Source organism: Elaeis guineensis, chromosome 3, assembly GCF_000442705.2.
Source record: "Elaeis guineensis isolate ETL-2024a chromosome 3, EG11, whole genome shotgun sequence".
Taxonomy (NCBI): domain Eukaryota; kingdom Viridiplantae; phylum Streptophyta; class Magnoliopsida; order Arecales; family Arecaceae; genus Elaeis; species Elaeis guineensis.
Genome location: NC_025995.2, coordinates 17,624,927 through 17,638,917, shown reverse-complemented (window position 1 = coordinate 17,638,917; position 13,991 = coordinate 17,624,927). Strand labels below are relative to the sequence as shown.

Below are 13,991 nucleotides of genomic sequence, written 5' to 3'. Positions count from 1 at the left end.
GTAATTTTCTTCCTTCGCTCCTACTGAATGCGGTTGCTAGTTGACCTATTTGGATCTCTAGCCTAGCAATGGATTGCATGTGGGAGTTAAGGGTCTGGGTGTTAACTTCTAATCGTTCTAGCATTTTTAAAATCTTCTCCTCAAAAGCTGAGCTGTGATCAATGATAGACAATTGAGAAGCATTTTGGAACTGATGGTATGGTCTATGTCTATATGTCGGGTCCTGATAGTTGGGTCTAAGTATAGTAGGGCCAACCACTGGCTGTGGTCTCCAGAAAAAAATTTGGATGGTTTCTCCAGTCGGGATTATAAGTGTTCGAGTATGGATCATTTTCTGATCTATGAGTTTGTTGGGTTTGCGCTTGCTGGACTTGCTCATGCATAAACTCAGAAAATTGAGGTGCGATTGGGCATTCACTAACAAAATGGGTCGGGCTTGCACACAATGCACAAACATCTTGGACTAGGTTAGGTAGAATCAGAGAGTGTCTAGTATTCAGAAGATGATCTAATTTTTGGGACAACTCATCTACCTTACTGTGGATATCCATAATATTTTTAATCTAATAGATTCCATCTTTTTTCTGTTGAGACATGGGTTGTTCTCTAGAGGTGGCAAACATGTGATGTAGGGAGTTCTCACTAAGTATTTCAAAGAGCTGCCAAGCCTCATCCTCACTCTTTAGCATGAATATCCCATGACATGATGCATCGATCATTTATCGGTGTTTCTCTGATAGACCATCATAAAAATACTGAATAGGTTGTCATTTGGGGACAGCATGGTGGGGACATTTATGAATAAGATCTTTTAACCTTTTTCATGTCTCATGAAAAAGTTCACCATCCAATAGGAAAAAACTAGTGATGGCTTTTCTAATTTGATTTATTTTTTCTAATTGAAAAGTATTTTTTGAAGAATTCTCTTTGAAGATGGTCCCAAGTTGAAATGGTTATAGAATTTAGAGAGTTTAACCAATGCTTGGCTTTGTCCTTAAGTGAAAAAGAGAACAGTTTCAACCTGAGAGCATCATTGGAGAAGTTTTGAATTTTTACTATGGAGCATATCTCAAAAAATTCATCCAAGTATTTGTATGGATCCTCGTTCGTCAGTCCATAGAATGATTATAGAATTTGAATAATGCTGGACTTGATTTCGTATTGTGTCGTCTCCATAGGAGGCTGGATACATGGTGAGTAGGTGTAAGATGGGGGAGTAAAATACTCCCACTATTGTCATGGTGGGTCAGTCTCTTATTTTGGATCCATGGTTTTGATTCGGTTTGTTCGAATCATTCTTTCTAGCTCTTGGTCTAATGGGTGTAAATCAGGTTGTAATGATCGACGTCCTAGCATGCACCCAAAAGATCTCATCGAGTTTTAATTTCAGCAAGTTTTTTTTTTTGAAAGAGAAGAGGAGAAAAGAAAAGGGAGAGAAAAGAGTTTTAAAGAAGAGAACGTCAAGAGTTCTAAGACTAAGAAGAGAGAGAAGAATTAATTAGGTTTGATATTTTTAGTTAACAATCAAGTGGTTCGATCAATCCTGACTATGGGTTATCCTAGATCTAGACAGTTCCTAACTACCAAGGTCACCTTCAAGCACTCCAAGTAGCAGACTAGCCACTCAACTAGCCAGATAAGTGTAACGTTGGTGGGGATTCTTCCGTTGCTTTTTTTAGACACCAACTACGTTGGCCAGGTAAGCGAACGGAACTAATTAATGAACCACCTTCCTTCAAGACGTAATCTCTGAACCACTTTTTTAGACATCAGTTAAATTGACTAACCTGAATCCGTCTAATTTTTAAAGTTTCTTATCCTACTGAGCTCGAGGATCCTTAGGAATCAACATCTAATCGATTTTAAATTAGAGGTTTAGATCAATATAATTGCAAGATGGTGGTTTGTGGGCCAAGGAAGGGTGATAAAATCTCCACTTTATGTTGATTAGGGTTTTGCTCTTAAAATTTTTTATGAAAATATGCAATGCAAAAAGAAAAAGTATCCAAACATGTTAAGTAGCTTTTAAGATTTAATTGGTTTATTTATATTAGTCAAGTGTTATGTGGTGTCTTTGTATTCTTTTTATATTTGTTATCTTTAAGCAAGAAGAAATAAGAGGTAAGTTTTAAATTAGGTTAATTAGGTATGAGAAGATCTAGTGAATCTAACTAAATAAAAAGTAAATAATGCTAAGATTAAAAGATAACTAGCTAACCTACAAATAAAGCAACAAATTAAATCTACTTTTAGGGTAATAAATTATTCTAAGCTATAGAAAGTAGTAAATCACTAGACTATAGAAAGCAAGAAATTTTTTTATGCATATAAGTAAAGAAATCTAGATATAAAATAATAAATTTATCATATTTGAAAAGTAATATGAGATAGAAATTAAAAAAAAAGAGTAATTAAAAGGTAATTAAGCAATTTAAGTAAATTAACTAACAATAAAAGGTAAATTACTAATCAGTAAAGTATGAAAAGCAAGGTGTAAGAGAAGAAAATAATTAATTAGAAATATAAAGCAGTAAAGTATATAAGACAGTCAAGCAATCTAAAGTAAGAAATAAAAATCTAAAAAATAGTAAAATATATATTTTTTATTTTTTTTCAAAAATGTGCCAAGATCTCCTAGCAATGGCATCAAAATTTGATGTGTGTCATAGCACATCAAAATTAATCCTACTCACTACTATGTAGATAGGATGAGTCAGGATCGTATCCATAGGGATCTTAGATCAATTATTTTAAAAATATAAATAAAAAAAATAATAGATTGTAAGAAACTAAGAAAAAATAAAAAAAATTATAATAAAAATATTTTTTATTGATTAAATAAAAAAATATACAATGGAAAAGAAATAAAAGTTCGATACAAGAATAATGAAACCAAGTTGATCTTCTAGCTGCTCTCGATAGTGGATATATCTCCTTGAATCCTTCATCTTCCTTCGTGCAGACAGTGGCAGGATGGCTGGAAGGCTTGGTTGAAGAAGTCAAAAAAAAAAGTAGATAGAAGAGGGTATGTAGAAGAAAAAGGATAGCGGCATTAGGATTAGGACCTCTTTTAGATTTTTTGAGATATAAAAAAGAGATCTGTGGAAGAATATGATGTTGTGCTAGGGTTAGTACCTCTCCTAGACTTATGAAGAAGAGAAAGAGGGAAAGAGAGAGAAAAGCTTGAAGAGAACTTAGGATTGGCTTGATTGGAGAAGATGGAGGCCTTGGGATTCTATTTATAGAGTGGGGAGGCTAGAGTTTCATGAAAAGAGAGGTGGGAGTGTGAATAAGGACCCTTGGATCTTCATGAAGAGTGATCTTTTTATCTGAGCCTTTGAGATTTAAGTCGTGTTCACACTTGGTTCTATTTATCTTCTAATCTGGACTTTTGATTGGAGAGGCTTTTTTTTGACCCTTGATTTTTAAGTTGCGTTCACACTGGGATGAGAGCTGGTTGTCTGGTTCACTCAAATCTGATCCGATTTGAGTCCAATTGAATCGTATGAACCCAAATTCTCCATCATCTGAAAAATAGACTAAAGAGTATCAAATTTTAATAAAATAATATCAATTATTATAATATTTAGTGCCTCTAGTGACTTAAATTAAGTATTCATCATTGCACAGTTTAAATTTGATTAGATCAAATTAATTATGGCTAAATTCAAGTTGAATCAAATAGGAATTTGGATTCAATTAAATTTGGATCAAGATCATATGCAACCAAAAGAGTTTGAGTGCATTATATAATGAATTTTAACTTGATTTTGGATCAATCGTTAGGGCCCACATCATAGGGTTTCTTAAATGAAACCGTAGGCACCACATAAGAGGTCAAAAGGGGCAAGTGGGAGGCACCACCTCTAGGGTTTATGAAATCCTAACCACCTAAGCTTAAATGGCATGTTTTTGGCTCAATAAGAGGGGGCGGCACACTAGGGATCTCTCTTCTAAAGTCCCAACCATCAAGGAGTCTTTTCATGTGATTAAATTCCATGAAAACTTGGGGGTACTACCTAGGGTTTTGAACCTATAAATAGGTGGCCATAGCATCGAGGTTGAGATAACTCTACATGCCCCAAGATCTCTCTCCCTAGCCCCAAGGCTGCCACCCCTCTTCTTTCTTTCTCTCTCCTCCATGCCCCAGGGAATATCTCTCTTCTTCTTGTTGTGCTGAAAATTGATTTCAGCAAAGGTCTTGAAGAAACCCTAGTCCTACTCCTCTTCTCAAGGAGTTGAGAAGGATCTTCCATCAAGTAGAGATTTCGCAAAGGAGCTAGCACCTCAGAGAGGCAGTTGGTTGTTGATCAGACCTCTACTCCGTGTGGATACTCATGAAAGTCAGGCACTTGCATGGCTATGAGAAAAGAAACAAATCCACAACCATTGCTTACGAAGATCTACCTGTGCAAAGATATAATAGAAAAATTATTTTTCTTATTATGCTATTCCTATCTCATATATAGATTGGGATGTTTTATATTGATGTTGGGTTTTCTCTCTCACATGATGGGTTGGGTAGTTTATTTTTTTTTTATTCCACTGTGTATGATGATTAGATTAGATCTAATATCATCTTTACCAACTCTACTTGATTAATGAGATTAATTAAATATCAAAAAAAAATATTTTAATTAATAAGATTAATTAAAATACACCCAAGAAACCTAAGAAATCCTTCAAAATAATCCCAATCTTCATACTAGTCAATCGATTTCTTCTTTATTTTGCTTCTTTACAATGTTGATGGATCCTTAGGAGCTTTAGGTTCATCTTCAAGTAACTTCACATCTTCTTTTTCTCTAATAACATATTTCTTTTTCTTAGAACTTGAGGCATGTATACCAATTTTCTCTGGATTTTTATGAACATCTGAACTAGGCAAAAATGAAGAGGACTTTGATTGTTGAGCTGAAGAAGAAGCTGGAGAAGGAAAAAATATCTATTTTTTGTGAGCGTAACGTCTTTTTGAGATCCACAGTCTGTTGGGAATAATGTCCCAAAGCCAATCGTCAGCCTGTTGACGGTTGTGCTCCTTTTGTATTAGTACATAAATTATAAATAAATAAAAGTTATTTTAGTATTTTTTCATCACAAATGTTTCATCTTCTAATGAACTCCTGTGTTGTGGTGAAGTCCTTAGGACTATTTAGACTCGACAAAGGAGGATTTGTCGTTTAGTCCTTAAACATGTTCGCGACCAAATGATACGTTGTTACCAAGGACGACAATATTTATCGAGCATAGGTCGTTGTGTGCCATATGGGTTGGTTGTCCTCATAACCAAAGAGTGTGGAGACACTGGTATGGCATACAGGTGAGATGTAATGGTACATCTGCACTGAACGTGACCAACTCCGGAGCTATTTCTGCTGTCAAGATTTGCTCCGATGGGATATGGGTGTAAATGTCCCTCCGACCTGAGACCGTCACGATGACTTACAAGCAACTCACTGCACTTAGGCACTGGACTACCTGAATTTCTAATTCAGTGACGGAAGGTTGCTGGGTGTAGTCAAGTACTTGACTTGTCGGTGCGTGTGTCAAGATGGGATTGACCACTCCAGTTTAGGAGCTGTGTACAGTCGTGTTTCAATTTAGCAAAACCTTGGCCAGGGTAGTCCTAGTGAGGAGTCACAGGACTAATTGAGTTGAGCATGATTCGGATGATATCATCAGGGTTGACAGTTTAACTCTGAGTCATCCTAAACACAGGGGTCAAAAGGGATGAATTATACGGTAACCATATTCACGTAGGTTCTGAATGTTGCGATTGTGATTATTCGACCTATCCGATCGTCGGGTACCATTGCTAGATGGTCACTTCGATTAGTACAGAAATTGGTTCCTGTGCTACCGGCTTAGGTTCGAACCTGCGGGGTCACACACATTAGAGGTTCCTTTCTGATCTGATGGCTGATTATGAGTCTTATCTATCTGGGACTCTATGATTGAGAATTAGGATTCTCTAATCATGAGTTCCACACATTTTTGGTACCGGGGTCAAAATTTTGAATTTTAAATTTTGAATTTGAAATTTGAACTCTTTGATCAGGGTTTCATATCGATGGTCTCTGATGCCTGATTGCCCATCAGATTTGGACTCAATATTTATGAGAGATTTAATTAGTAATTTAATCACTAATTAACTCAATTTGATTGAGTAATTATTTTTGGATCAAGTCCAATTGAATTGGATTCAGTTTGGATTGACCCGATTAGGTTAAATGTTGACCTAATCGCTAAGGTGGTTTAGTCCCTGATTTGATCAGAGGTTAGGTTTAGTTAATTCCTGATTTGATTAGGATTTTATTAAGCCTAATTATGTTGGGTTTAATTTGGTCTAATTGTGCTCAACCTATTTTAAACTAGGTTGGCTCAATTTGAATCAAACCACCTTGTTTTAAATTCCCTGCGTCACCCAACTTCCTTGCACCCATTTGAATTCACGAGAAGAAACTTCTCGTGAAATTTTTCTCATATAAAACCCTTCCCCACGTCCTCATTTTTGCACCATATGGATGGATAAATTAATTAGTTAGCCATTCAAATTCAAAGCATGTTTGAATTTGAATGGATAACTTATCACTTGCCCTTTCATCCTTATCCATTTTGTGCGCCACATTACTTACACGAGAAAAGGTTTCTCGTGAAACTTTTTCCACGCACAAAAAGCCACGCCTCTTCTCTTCTCACGCCCAAAAAGATAGGGATAAGTTGGTTTTCGTTTGAATTCAAATTTGATTTGAATTCAAATGTGTAACCTCTTATCTTTATCCTCTCACGCGGATAAGACACGTTCGACGTTGTTTTAAAAAGAGGAGAAAGGTGGGACGTGCGTAGAAAAATTAGGAAAGAAACTTTGGGGCGTGAGAAAGGCTTTTGCATAAGGTGAAGGTCCAAAACCTTCCGAGAGAAAAAGAAAGAAAAGAGAGAAAATTGGGCGCAGGGTTTTTGGTGTGTACCCTAGGGTTTCTACCTAGGGTTCGGGAAGTGAGATTGGTGTGCCACGAGTGTCGTGAGTCCACCAAATTTCAGAGAGAGATCCATCAGCCTCTCAAGTAACTGTGTAGACGATCTAGAGCATCCGAGAAGTCGGCACACATCGATCGAAGGAGTTCGATCAACATCTGCCATCAAAAGGATGAAATCACGAACTAGCATTCGTGAGGAGCTGATCAGACGGGAGCTTCGTGTGGACGATCCGTAGAGGCCAGACAGTTGGGTGGCTGTGATGTGATGATCAGAGCCCTCCGACAGTGATCAGATTGCGGTGATCGACTACCCGCAAAAGGTGATGTGTTCTGAACACAGTACTGTAAAACATTTACTGATTCAAATTTGAATTTCAAATTTAAATGCATGCTGTTGTATCATATTTAGATCCTAGTGTAGGGTTAATTAGTATTAATTAATGAGATTAATTAATAATTCCACTGTAAAATAGTAATTTTGAAAAAATTTTAAAATTACCATTTTGCCCCTGCACTAAATTTTCGCTTCAATTGGTATCAGAGCAGGTTCTAGAATATGATATACATATGCATGCGTAGATTAAGGTGTAATCTATAAGTTTAAATTTGAAATTCAAAATTTAAAATTCAAAATTCAAAAAGATTTGAAATTTAAAATTTGAAATTTGTTAGAAGTTTCAAATTTGAAATTCAAAATTTAAAATTTGAAATTTGGTTGAAATCTCAAATTTGAAATTTGAAATTCGAAATTTGAAATTTGAAATTCAAAATTCAAAATTTGAAATTTAAAATTTGGTTGAAATCTCAAATTTGAAATTTGAAATTTGAAATTCGAAATTCAAAATTCAAAATTTAAAATTCAAAGATTGAAAATTCGAAATTTGAAATTTGGTTGAAATCTCAAATTTAAAATTTAAAATTTGAAATTTGAAATTTAAAATTTGAAATTCAAAATTTAAATTTTGAAATTTGTATATTTAGATATACTTGATCCAAGTAGCAAGTAATCTAATTGGGTTGGTTGCCATGGCCGTCCGGTCATAGGAGAAAAGTAGGGTTTAAAGGCCCTCTCTTCCCATTCGATGGGGTCTCCTATGGCGGTAGGAGTGCCGATGCAATTATATCCCATGCCGATGAAGCAGCGAAAGGACTTAATTAAAAAATTTATCATGAATATGTTAGATTAGATCTAAAAGAAAATTTATGATTTATTTTGAGTTATTTTCTGTTATGAAATGAGCAATAGAATTGCTGTTTATGAAATGTGCTGACCCGTTTGTGAAATGAGTTAACACATTTGGTGAACAGAAAATAAAATCTTTCAAATTTGAAAATTGTTTTCGAAATGCCAAACCCTGACCCATCAGCCCAAGTACTTAATTAAAAGAATTAAGTGTTGTCTAGTAGGTCTAGAATTGTGAATTAAGACCTAAGACAATTGCATAAACTTTTGGGTCAATGGGTTAGATGAATTAGGTCCATAATTGGGTTAGACCTAAGGTTAGTTTAAAAAAAATGGACTAATTGGAGCAATTGATCAAATCTAATCAAAAGTTGAATTAGATTAGGTCAAGGACACTCTAGACTCAACTTCAATAGTTATAGTTGAATGGGTCCATGTCTTTAACTAGACCAAGATGGACTTAATTCATGGCTACGCGGTGGAGCTCTATTTACTAAGTTGATCAAAATTAAAACTAATGAACTGGTTGGTGTCTAAGGTAAGTTCGGCAGTTTTGACCAGTGGTTCTTAAGCGGGAGCTACTCGCATTGATTCGATCATTGATGAGTTAATGGCAAATCCCCACCACTGATCTCACTTACCTGGCCAATCTGGTAAGTTAGATTTTGATTAGATCACTTGGTGATTAGAGCTCACCCATGTCATTAGGTAAATCAGTATGACTGATTTAGGTGCTCCTAATGCCAGCTTTAATTAAATCCTTTTTAATCTGACTTGGTGAAGTCAGTGGGAGGATTGAAATTGGCTGGATGATTTCTTCTCTACTATTCTTTAAAAAAATCCTCAAAATTATTAGGTCCCTAAAATGATTAAGTTATAATGATAACTAAGTCATAGCCTCCCATTAAGTGAATGATAATGAGTCCATTAGTTCAATGATCATTGGAGGCCCAAAGGCCTGGTGCTCATTGGCTAATGGAATTATTATTCATAATATGATAATTTGATTGAGTCTTTCTGATGGTGGTTAGGTTGGCCGGCCAAAGTCGGGCCTGATCATTTATTGATCCGATTCACTAAATTAAGTCATGTTAATGGTTGGACCTAACCAGATCTTTTCAGTGGAGGCCAAAGCCTACTGATTAGGTTCTGGGGCAAAATAAATTACTAGAAGTTGTTTAGAGAAATAACTGGTTAAGAACCTACCCATAGATGCACATGGGTTGACCAACCAAAGTTGGGCTTGTGTGTAGTCTGTGTGGATTCTAGTACCCATTAAGGAATTAAAGTAATTCCTCGAATTGGAGGATGAGGCTACCAGTTCGTAAAATATTGGGAAAAACTTTAGACTAAAGTCCAAGTCTTTAGTATTAATTTATGTACTAGTAGAGGTCTCGTTTTCCTTTAAGCAGCTATGGCCACTACCCTGTCGCTCCGGTCATTATTAGATAATGACAAGCTCATGGGACCCAATTTCGATAGCTGGTATCGAAAATTGAAAATCGTCCTTGAGCATGAGCGGATCTTTTATGTAGTAACGGATCCAGCACCTGAGGAGCCAGCTCCGAACGCTAGTAAGGCGATCCGAGATACTTACTTGAAGTGGCTCAATGACCGCACCACCGTTCGATGTATTATGCTGGCAGCAATGAATGACGAGTTCAGCCGAAGGTTTGAGAACGCCCAGCTACAGGAGATGCTTCAAATGTTGAACGACTCCTTTGGCACGCCTGACGACGTTGAAAGGCACAAAACTAGTTGTGCTATTTTCAATGCTCGGATGAGGGATGGGGCCTCAGTCACTGATCATGTACTGTATATGATCGAGATGATTGAGCGCCTAAGCAAATTGGGCTTTCCTCTGCACGAGCAGCTCGGTAAGGATGCGATCCTTAATTCCTTGCCCAAGTCCTTCCTCCCATTCCTTACTCATTTTCGAATGACAAAGCCTGCAGTAAACTACCACGGATTGTTGGGGTTGCTGCAGAACTTTGAGAAGGATCACCAAATCCATAAGGAGTCGGTGAATATAGTGGGAGGGTCTTCTTCTCGTCGTCAACCCTTTGGGAAGGGGAAGAAGAACAAGAAGAAGAAAAATAAGAAGGTGCAATCTCATGCTGGGACAGTAGCACGGGGTCAGACCAAGAAGCGCAAGCATGACCAGAGCCAGGCGGAGTGCTTCTTTTGCAAGAAGCACGGGCATTGGAAGAGGAACTGTCCTCAATACATTGCCTCCCTGGACCCGAACAGGCCAAAGAAGAAGCAAGGTAATTATATGATAACTCCTTGCAACTTTTCGATTTGTGATACTACTGCCTGGGTATTGGATACCGGAAGCCCTTATCATATTTGAAATTCGATGCAGGGTCTGCAGGTCAGTAGGAGATTTGATGAAGGCGAGAGGTTCCTGAATGTTGGAGATGGAAGCAAAGTTCCAGTTCTAGCTTTAGGAATCATGAGTCTTGTAATCAATTCTCGTAATGTAATTCTGAGTGAATGTCACTATTGTCCAAGTTTTTTATTAAATATTATTTCTGTAGGCCTTTTGGCCATGTACGGTTATGATTTTTTAATAAAAGAAAATATTTGCAATATCATTTTGAATGGTGTTACAATATTTGTTGGACAATTAAATAATAGAATTTACTTACTATCACAGCCTGTTAATGTGGTTCAAAAATTCGGTAAACGCTCTAGAATAGATAATGTGTCAGAAGTCTACCTTTGGCACTGTAGGCTAGGTCATATCAATAAGAACAGGATAAACAAGTTGGCTCAAGAAGGAATTCTTGAAGTTAGTGATTGTGAATCACTTCCAACCTGTGAGTCCTGTCTTCTTGGAAAGATGACCAAGTCACCTTTTATTGGAAAAGGTGAGCGAGCCAGTGAACTCTTAGGTCTGGTACATTCTGATGTATGTGGACCCATGAGCTCAAGTGCAAGAGGTGGATTTTTCTACTTCATAACCTTCACAGACGACCTATCTAGGTATGGGTATGTCTATTTAATGAAGCATAAGTCGGAATCATTTGAAATGTTCAAACTATTCCGAAATGAGGTAGAAAAACAAACTGGAAAGTGTATTAAAACTCTTCGATCTGATCGAGGAGGTGAATACCTTTCCAATGAGTTTCTGACGTATCTAAGGGAGAATGGAATTCTCTCTCAGTGGACTCCTCCTGGAACACCACAGCATAATGGTGTGTCTGAAAGGAGGAATCGGACCCTGTTAGACATGGTTCGATCCATGATGGGGTTTGCTGGTCTGCCGATCTCCCTCTGGGGATATGCGCTCGAATCGGCTTGTTACCTTCTAAATAGAGTTCCGAGTAAGTCTGTAGCCAAAACGCCATATGAGATATGGATAGGACGTAAGCCAGTACTCTCGCACCTTAGGGTTTGGGGGTGTCCGGCTTATGTTAAACGTTTAATTACAGACAAGCTTGGACCTAGGTCTGACAAGTGTAATTTTATAGGGTACCCAAAAGAGACCAAAGGGTATTATTTCTACCTTGCTGATGAGCAAAAGGTGTTTGTCAGCCTTAAGGCAATCTTTTTAGAAAAGGAGTTCCTTAGTGAAGGAACTGTTGCCTCTAAAGTCGAACTTGACAAAGTTCGACAGGTGGAAAAACCGACACATGTTACTGAACCTGAACCGAATTTGATTAGATCAGATCCGGAGCCCATTGATTATGCACCCTTAAGGCGGTCTGGTAGAGTACCACATCAACCGGACAGATATTATGGTTTCTTGGTTCGGGATGGTGATCCTATCGAACTTGATGAAAACGATGAGGATCCGATCACCTACATGGATGCAATGCAGAGACCTGACTCTGAGAAATGGCTAGAGGCCATGAAATCCGAAATGGAGTCCATGAAGGTCAACGATGTGTGGACATTGGTTGACCCACCCGAAGGAGTAAAACCCATAGGGTGTAAGTGGGTCTTCAAAAGGAAGAGGGGCGCAGACGGAAAGGTGGAGACCTATAAAGTCCGTCTGGTTGCCAAGGGATATCATCAACGTTATGGTATAGACTATGACGAGACGTTTTCTCCTGTGGCAATGCTCAAATCCATTCGGATTATGCTTGCGATAGCTGCCCATCTGGACTATTAAATCTGGCAGATGGATGTGAAGACAGCTTTCCTAAACGGAGAGCTGGACGAAGAGGTGTATATGATACAACCTGAAGGGTTCACATCCACAGATGAGTCTAAGGTGTGCAAGCTACAGAGGTCCATTTATGGACTTAAGCAGGCATCTCGGAGTTGGAACATACGTTTTGATAGGACGATCAAAACGTATGGCTTTGTTAAGAACGGAGAAGAACCCTGCATTTATAAGTGGGCTAATGGTCCAGCAGTAGTATTTCTTGTATTGTATGTGGATGACATTCTCTTAATCGGGAATGATGTCCCTGCATTACAGGGAATAAAGATTTGGCTATCGTCACAGTTCTCCATGAAGGATCTGGGAGAAGCTTCCTACATCCTAGGGATGAGGATCTATAGGGATAGATCCAAAAAGTTGCTTGGCTTATCCCAGTCCACGTACATTGATACTATGCTGAAAAGGTTCAGCATGGAAAATTCCAAGAAAGGCTATCTACCGATAGGCCATGGAATTTCTCTCTCGAAGAGGGATTGTCCGACAACACCTCAAGAGAGAGAGCGTATGGGTAGGATTCCATATGCTTCGGCAGTGGGATCTATCATGTACGCCATGACATGTACACGACCAGATGTGGCATACTCACTAGGGGTAGTGAGTAGATACCAATCTGATCCAGGAGAGAATCACTGGAAGGTTGTTAAAACCATCCTGAAGTATTTGAGAAATACTAAGGACCAGTGGCTTATATATGGTGAATCAGACTTGAGACTTATAGGGTTTACAGACTCTAGTTTCCAGTCTGATCGAGATGATAGCAAGAGTGTGTCAGGATTTATTTTTACCCTTAATGGTGGGGCTGTCTGCTGGAAGAGTTCCAAGCAGCACACTGTGGCTGATTCAATATGCGAGGCGGAGTATATTGCTGCATCAGATGCTGCCAAAGAAGCGGTGTGGCTGAGAAAATTCATCACCGAGCTCGGAGTAGCACCCTCCCTTGTTGGTCCAGTTCTGCTCTACTGCGACAGCTCTGGAGCCATTGCTCAGGCGAAGGAACCAAAGGCACACCAGCGGACGAAGCATATTCTGCGTCGCTACCATCTCATCCGGGAGATCGTGGATCGAGGTGACGTCGACCTTCAGAAGATCGACGGGAAGGAGAACCTGGCCGACCCATTCACTAAAGCCATTGCGGTGAAGGAGTTCAACGACTACAAGTCAAGATGGGTATTAGATACTGCACCGATAGGCTTTAGGCCAAGTGGGAGATTGTTGGGAATAGTGTCCCAAAGCCAATCGTCAGCCTGTTGACGGTTGTGCTCCTTTTGTATTAGTACATAAATTATAAATAAATAAAAGTTATTTTATATTTTTTCATCACAAATGTTTCATCTTCTAATGAACTCCTGTGTTGTGGTGAAGTCCTTAGGACTATTTAGACTCGACAAAGGAGGATTTGTCGTTTAGTCCTTAACATGTTCGCGACCAAATGATACGTTGTTACCAAGGACGACAATATTTATCGAGCATAGGTCGTTGTGTGCCATATGGGTTGGTTGTCCTCATAACCAAAGAGTGTGGAGACACTGGTATGGCATACAGGTGAGATGTAATGGTACATCTGCACTGAACGTGACCAACTCCGGAGCTATTTCTGCTGTCAAGATTTGCTCCGATGGGATATGGGTATAAATGTCCCTCCGACCTGAGACCGCCA

At 38.4% G+C, this 13,991-nt stretch overlaps 1 non-coding gene across 1 annotated transcript; it reads left to right on the top strand.

Moving 5' to 3' along the window:
- Nucleotides 1–777: 777 nt before the first annotated feature.
- Nucleotides 778–883, top strand: LOC114913615 (small nucleolar RNA R71). The gene has a single exon (XR_003799537.1). It is a non-coding gene; the product is annotated as a small nucleolar RNA R71 (small nucleolar RNA).
- The last annotated feature ends 13,108 nt before the right edge of the window (nucleotides 884–13,991 follow it).